This window comes from Gossypium hirsutum, chromosome A03, assembly GCF_007990345.1.
Source record: "Gossypium hirsutum isolate 1008001.06 chromosome A03, Gossypium_hirsutum_v2.1, whole genome shotgun sequence".
In the NCBI taxonomy this organism is placed as follows: Eukaryota; Viridiplantae; Streptophyta; class Magnoliopsida; order Malvales; family Malvaceae; genus Gossypium; species Gossypium hirsutum.
Genome location: NC_053426.1, coordinates 99,163,670 through 99,172,122, shown reverse-complemented (window position 1 = coordinate 99,172,122; position 8,453 = coordinate 99,163,670). Strand labels below are relative to the sequence as shown.

The following is an 8,453-nucleotide window of genomic DNA, read 5'->3' as shown; positions in this document are numbered from 1 at the left end:
ATCATATAAATATCTTATAACATAATTATTTAATTAATAAATATCTTTTATAAATAATAAATATCTATTAATACTTAAATACAAATATTACAAGTGTATTTATTTATTTATTTTTATTAATACATTTGTATCCAATCATTACCATACATTTGTCTTACTTTTATTTATTTATCATATAATATCAATTTAATAATAATAAATACATTAATACTTACTTAAATAATAAGTAAATACATACATGTATTACAAATGTATGTACATTATTTATCACACATGTATTTTATTTTTATCACACACTTGGCACTCACTTTGGCCTATTTACTTATTTAATCCCCTCAACTTTCTTTATTCTATAATTAAACTTTTACACTTCATTCAATTTAATCCTTTTATTCATTTATCCTTAATTAAGCTAAATTCACTTCATTAAACTTTAATTAACCACTCACTTAACTTCGTAAATATTTTTAATAAATATTTACTAATCCATTTTTCAGAAATGAAGACTCGAAAATACACTTTTCCTATAACCGTAAAGTTCGAGTCATTACATTTAAAACTTTTTAAAAAATAATATTTTATTTGGTGGAGCCATATAGAATGGTTCCACCAATATACTATATGGTTTTTTTTAAATGTGTTTTTTTTAATTTAAATTTTTTTTAAATGATATTTTATTTTGGGTGGCTCCACCATCTTGGTTGTCCTACATATATAGATATTGTTGAGGCTTTTTTGTAACAGTTGAACTGGAAGAGAAGAAAAGAGAGAAATTGTTGTGTTTAGTAGGAGAGCTTAAAAATTCTGGTGAAGATGAATTACTTGGTGTTTTTGGTGTACGTTCTTTTTTATGGTGAAATTGTAGAATATGATGTTGATTGTGTATTTCAAGGTTAGCAAAGAGTAGGGTTGCGATTCAATAAAATTGTGAAACTGGAAAAAAAGAAACGGAAGATCAGTGCGAAAAAAGCTATCTGTTATGGAAGGGCAATATCCAGATTATTTTACAAGTTTCTAATCTCTACAGATCCATTGATATTTTGTGAGATGCAACAGTTAGATGATGATGACCTGGGCATTATGATGGAAATATGGTGGTCGACTAGAAGCGAGAACCCTAACTAGTTGAGTTATTTGCTGAGTTAGCGGACTTAGAGCCCATTGAGAATGTTAGTCCAATAAGTCAACATCGCGGGTTTAAATTTGATCTTAATGTCGGATAGACAGATCAATTAAGCTACGAAGGAATATCGCAGATGCCCGAAAATCCAAATTATGGTGGGATTTTGTATATATATCCAAAGGTGATAAGCACTGATGCAGACGTCAGAGAGGGGACCAATAATGGTGAATATTATAATTAAGATGTTGAAGATTTTAGTGACCTCGATATTGATGAGGTTCCTGATGATATCGACAATAAAGGCCTGGAAGAGGTTGCAGATGCTCACACCCTTTTTTCCAGTAACCTAAGTTGTGGCATTATTTTACGGAATAACCCTAGAGGCGACATGTTAACCATAGATCCAGATACAGCGCATGCATTTGAGTTCCTTGAGTACACTGATAAAGTTCATGCTCACAAATTGGCGTCAAATTTGCAGTTGGAAGAGTTGTTCATTGGGCAATGGTTTGAAAACAAGGACATTATGTTTTCCATCAAACAGTACAACATGAAGGTGTCGATTAATTACAAAGTCACCAAGTCTACACCAACATTATATGTTGGTGAATGTTGGAAAGTCGACGATAGGTGTGGCTGGCAGGTTTGAGCTGTTTTTGTACAGAGGAATCAACAGTGGCAAATACAAAAATTAGAAGGGCATCATACAAGCACTATCACACATATGACTCAAGACAACCAGAAATTGGATGCCAAAAGTATCTGTAACCGCACTATGCCACTAGTGAAAGATATCCCAACCATTCTTGTGTCAACATTGATTGCGGACATAGAAGCCCGGTTCCAATACAACGTATCGGACAAGAAAGCATGGTGGGCGAAACAAGTTTTCATGCAGCAATTGTACGGAGACTAGGATGAATCATACAATGAATTTCAAGGGTGGATTTCAACGATGGTTGAGTACGTCCTAGGAACTGTCGTAGACTTCAAAACATTGCCATATAGAGGCCCAAATGGACAATTGAAACCCGGGAAAAGAGTTTTTCATCGATCATTCTGGACTTTTGATCCATGTTTTAGGGCATTTTCCCACTTCAAACCACTCGTGCAAGTTGATGGAATGTAACTTTATGGAAAATACACTCAGATACTTTTGATTGCAGTTGCACAAGACAGTAATCAAAATATACTACCGATCGCTTTCGCCATTGTGGAGTCGACAAACTCAGAATCGTGGGAATTTTTCATTAGGAACTTGTGAAGGCATGTTGTCAAGGAAAACACCATTTGTGTTGTCTCTGAGAGATCGAAGGCTTTGTTGCTGTGATTCTGCAATCCAATGCTTCGTAGAGGTCCGTCTACTACAGTCGACACATCACTATCAATTTTCACAATAAGTACAAGAACAAATAATAAAGCAAACAAATCTTGAACATGGGTAAAAATATCATATTTAAATTTGTAGCTATAGATATTTCGAGTCCATTTACTAAAAGGGATTGTAACATGTTTTATCAAAATACATACGTAAAGTATGAGCTGTAACCACATCGATTCAGACATAAGTTGACGAGGTTAGAGACTGATATGGTGGGGTCTGATCCTTCTATCAAATAGTGGTTGGGTAGCATGGAGCTGTGCCAATGGGCTCAATATTTTGATAAATGGTACCAATATGGTCATATGACGACCATTTTCGTTGAGGCCGTTAGTTCCATCTTAAGGCATACGCATCACTTACCGATTTCATCGATTTTCTCAGCCACGTTTTACAAGCTAACAACCTTGATGTCAAAAATAGGGTTGAGACAAGCAAAACAATTGGAGGTAGGACACGTACACGTCGAAGGTGTAAGGAATGCCATGAAAGATAGTGCTCAGAGGGCGAGGGCAATGAATGCAGAACTATATTCCCAGAACTTGGAAACTTTCTGAGTTACAAAGTACATTAGTCATCTATCAGGGATCTCACCACGGTCCTACGGAGTTGATATTTGAAATAGACGGTGAAAGTGCGGGAGGTTCCAACCACTACAATACCCGTATGCACATGTGGTTGCAGCGTGTACAACCTTCAACTTGAATATTGAACAATATATCAATGATGTGTACACATTTAAACATACATTGCATATTTGGGGTAATGAGTTCCCCGTATTTAGGGATGTATCAATATGGAAAATACATCTGCCTGCATTCGAGATGTTTCCAAATAGGTCACTATGTAGGAAAGTCAAAGGCTGACTGAAAATGATGATGACTCAGAATGACATGGATATCAGAGAAGAGCTCGTTCCAAAGCGTTGCATCATATGTAAATCAGTCGGCCATAATCGGAGTAAGTGTCCCCATGGAAACATCTATACTGGCCAATCTTCACAATCTAGAGGAAATTAAATGTTGTACCCGATGTTTGCATTTTATGGTGATATGGAAATAAAGTTTGTATTGTTCAGTGTTAAGTTTTTATTTAAAATTAACTTATACAACTTTTAATACTTTTAAAAGATATTATAAGTTATATAAAAATAATAATACATAAGTTTTGGAATTATAAACCAATACAACAAATATGACATAACACTTGAAATTTATATGTATCAAAATTGGAATGAACCAGGAATGGTATTGACATTCAAGGTATAGCGATTTACGAGCTTCTATTGATGGGGTGAACGTTGTAGTGTACTGTACATATCAGAAGGATTGGGCGTTGGGTCAAACATGGCTTGAGGCGGGGTGGAGAACATGGTATCACCAAACATATCAAATATTATCGGTGGTTACAGTTGCATGCAAGTCAAACTGGAACCGCCCATCACCGGATGACACGCATTACTCTAGGACCCCTCACAAAAGGTGTCAACCCATTGGTCTGGTGAAATATGTGTGTTACAAGGTTGGTTCTCCGGGTTGGGCTCTGCCATATGTTGGCCAACTGGGTTAGGCTCCACTATATATTGACTTTCACATTTGTAGTCGTGATCCAGTACTATCATAGTTGCTCACAATATAAATAAATGCACCATCGGGCAATGTACCACTGTATGTATTCAATCGAGGGACTAAAGTCAAACATATAAGAGTGCATCTCAGGCCGTTTTTCATATCGGGCATTCCATAGTGCTATATAACGCTGATGTTCCACTCTCCAATCTGCTCCGTCTTTTCCCCTCATGGTCTTACCATAGACATTAGCAAATTATTTTGGATCGACCAACATAAATTATCTTCACCCAAACTATCGCATAACCCAATCGGTGTTGTACCACTCAATAGTTCAAAAGTTGAGCGCCAACATGGTAATGCACCACACATGGGCTTTGTCATGAACCCACTATACAATAAGGGTTGCTACGTTCGGCACGAAATATGACATCCACAAGAACTGCACAAAATAACATAATGGGTCAAGTCACATACTGCAAGTGGATAAGTTAAATCAATGTATATTAATCTCTCCGGCGGATGCTTCTATCATTTGGAGGAAAATAATTAATGTATTGCTCACGTCAATTCCTGAAGATGTGGCCCATCTGAAACCGAAATAAACATGTTAGCATTTAAACATGGGAAAATATTATCCACACTTTTGAGTCATTAAATGTTAAGTATAATTTTGTCTTTACCTATTTACAAGTGGCCAAGTATTTGGTTGGTGCCTAACATCTGCTAAAAACGACATCCTGTACAGAGCTCAGGACTGTAGTAGCCCCATACAACCAGCCACGTTACTTACCCCCTATTTTTTTACTCGACAAAGCTCACGGTACAATATGGCCAACATTGCTGATCCCTAACTGTAAGTACTTGCACGATGAAAATCCTCCAATAAAGGCAAGTACTTTAAGTGGACCCTATTAGACGTGTTGTCCGGCATAAGTACCCCATTGATCAGCTGTATAATATAGGCTCGAGTGGCGTAAATCACCTTCTGCTCAGTGGCGGTGCTCAATAACTTCTTGAAATTTACTTTTAACCATGCCAATTTCAAGCACATGAAGTTCCATTCCCGTCACCAAGGGACTATCCAAGCAATTTGTGGCATACCACTGAAGGTTCCAACACTTTGCTTCGGCCCATAACCAATTCACCTTCAACTCATAACCCAAGTTGCATAGCGACATCCCCCAATGTGATCATGCACTCACCACACGACATAATAATGGTGTGGGTCTCTGGCCACCACCGCTCAACCAAGGCGGATATTAGGTTCGCCATCATGTCAAACCTCCGAATTAATGCAACGTCCCTAAATCCCACCAACTGTAAGTATGGTATGACCCGCTCACCCGGATCGTACTTGGGAAAATGAAACTGCAACATCAAAACCCGGTACCCATCATGTACTGTAAGTTTTTTATAAAAAAAATGATAAATCAAGTATCTATATAATTTAAACATAAAATTGTCAATGTTTTCAAGTAATTCTCATATCTATTTGCTTCTTTTTACGTACTATATACTATATATCTATTTGTTTAACTCATTAAAGAAATTGAATTTGGCTAATAAAAAAATAAATAATTCAAATAAGATCCGAGGGAAAAAAATAAAGAAATTATTTATTGTATTTATTTTTAACTTAAAATTAATTTAAAATTTAATTATATATAATATATAATTAAATATTTTTTATTTAAGTTAAATTAAATGAGTAATTTTATTTAAATTAAATTAATATATATAATTACGCCACGTGACACAATTTTAATGTCATATTATATTATATATATGATTAGTTTATGATTTGTACCATCTACTGCTAGAAGAAAATGATTAATAAAATGTTACTAAAATGAAAAAAAAAAACACTTATTTCTAACGTTGTTATAAAAAATATAAGTTGATCTAGTAATAAAAAGTATTTACAGTTCAAAAATTCTAAGGTTCATCCTATTATTTAATGATAAGTGCAAAAACTTCAAAATCAATGCAACAATAAGATTATAATATTTTTTATTAAAATTGACTGGGTATTTATTAATAAAAAAGAAGAATAACTGAAGCCCAAAAACAATGGGCTCAAGCCTACTAAAACAAACAAACTATCAAAACTGGCATTCACTATATTTTTTTTAGTGAATACCTCTAAAGTAAACTTAATAAAAAAAAACAAAACTTAATAACAAAGTAAAGCAATAAATGAATCTCGAAAAAAGGAAACCTATTGTCTACCTTAGTCAAATTCAAACAGGCTAGACTCCATAAACTTTATCGACTTTTCATTTCAAATGTCCCGTCTATTCTGATGATAGCATTTTCCAAAGAACTTTCTTTACTTGCTATCTGTTGTTGCTTTATTTCCTCTCAAAGACACCTTAATCTGGGCTCCTTGACCATTGCCCTTCCGGAGCAGTTACATTGTGATTCGGCGCTTCTCTCACCAGGTATGAGTTCTCTCCTCTTACTAAAGCTTCTTTTGCAATTTTATGGGCTCGAATGTTTTCTGATATGTGAATATACTGGAAATCAATTTCTTCGAAGCAAGATTTCTTACTCTGAATGTCCCTAATAATCGCCCCAATAACTGGTTTGTCTCTTGATGATGTTTGGCATTTCTTGAATATTGTTCGCGAATCCCCCATTATTATTACTAAGTGTATACCCATTGAGATTTCTAACTTAATCGCTTGTAAACCTGCATATGCTTCTACTGCAGACGGAGATGAGACGTTGTTGTGAAAGGTCGTCTTTGGTGCTAGAAATTCACCCATCAGACTCCAAACCACCAAACCCAATGCCGATTTGGAATTTCTTTTCTCAAACATTGCATTAAACTGAATCATTATCCTCGGTGTGTCCTCTCTATGTTTTTGGTTTTTATCCATATTTAAGGTGATCTTCTTTGCTGTCACTCCTTGTTCTGCCAAATACTTTTGTATTCTCTGAGTTAGGTCTCTTCTTTTTGTATTTTTCCTCTCATGTACAAATTGGTTCCTTGAATTCTAGATTGACCATAAGGCATAGCAAAAATATCGACACTGTTTATCGGTACCTCTCTTGAAAACCCAGGTTAGCCACTCCCAAAAATTTTGATTCATGTTGTTTGTGACCCAATAGAGACTTAAATTCTGCCATACTTTTATGGTCATAGGGCATTGCCAAAAGACATGGTGACAATCTTCTTCCCAGGAGTAGCAACGGGGATATTTGGTGTTTGTAATAACTCTTCTTGGCATTTGTAATAACTCTTCTATGTCTAATGTTTACTAGATTAGGAATATAGTTCCAGGAAATTTGCCAAATTGTGATTGTAATTTTTTACGGTAGTTGTAGATACCATAGTTTCCTGTAGAATTCTTTGATTTCGGCCTGTATTAAACAACTATTAGGATCAGGGTTAGCATCTTGTAATAATAGGCGCTTCGTACTGAGTATTCACCGGACAGTTCTCCTTTCCAAACTTGAATGTCTTCATAATCTGTTTCCGCAAGAGGGATCCCGCAAGAGGGATCTGCAAGATTTTCTGAGCAATTTCCACTTGAAAGGTATTGTTAATCAAATTTGTCTTCCATTTCTTATTTGTGAAATCAATGGGATCTGACACTAACTTTAGATCTTCATTGTCTGTTCTATTGTGGCATTCATTTGTATCGATCCCTGGGATCCATCGATCATCCCAAATAGAGATTTCATTCCCTTTCCAACTCTCCAGCATAGCCCATTTTGAAGAAGACCTTTTGCTGCCCAAACACTCTTCTAGGTAAATGAAGATAGATTTCCTAACTCTGTATTTAGAAAATTCAAATGCGGATAATACTTTACTTTTAATACCCTGGCCAATAAAGAATTTGGATAATTAATAAGACGTCAGCCTTGTTTGGCTAATAACGCAATATTGAATTGACTAAATTTTTGAAACCCTAAACCACCATTTTCTTTTATGATACAAAGGTTCCTCCAAGCACACCAATGAATTCCTTTTTTTCCATGTCCTTTTTGCCACCAAAACTTTGCAATAATACTATCAAGGTCATCACATAGTGATTTAGGTAATAATAAGCAAGCCATCATGTAAGTTGGTACGGATTGAAGAATGGCCTTTATAAATACTTCTTTCTTGCCCTAAGATAGGTACCTAATACTCCAGTTATCAATGCACTTTTTGAGTCGGTCCTTCAAATTTTTAGAAGATTCATTTTTTCTTCTATCAACCATATTCGGCAAACCTAAGTAGTGTTCTAGATCACTTGAACTATGTACCTCTAGTATGTTGATAACCAACCTTCTATATTCCTCTAATGTGTTTTTACTAAAGAATACAGTTAATTTATCAAAATTTACAAACTGACCCAAACAAGATCTATATTCGCATAGGATTTCT

At 35.2% G+C, this 8,453-nt stretch overlaps 1 long non-coding RNA gene across 3 annotated transcripts; it reads left to right on the top strand.

The window, feature by feature from the left end:
• The first annotated feature begins 6,266 nt into the window (after positions 1-6,266).
• LOC107886582 (uncharacterized) lies at positions 6,267-7,965 on the top strand. 3 transcript variants are annotated; one of them, XR_001680800.2, is made up of 5 exons: positions 6,284-6,516; positions 6,789-6,964; positions 7,079-7,141; positions 7,224-7,617; positions 7,757-7,965. It is a non-coding gene; the product is annotated as an uncharacterized lncRNA (long non-coding RNA). The 3 variants fall into 3 exon arrangements; XR_005917473.1 differs by having other exon boundaries at positions 6,267-6,516; positions 6,789-7,141; XR_005917470.1 differs by lacking the exon at positions 7,757-7,965 and having other exon boundaries at positions 6,267-6,516; positions 6,789-7,141; positions 7,224-7,650.
• The last annotated feature ends 488 nt before the right edge of the window (positions 7,966-8,453 follow it).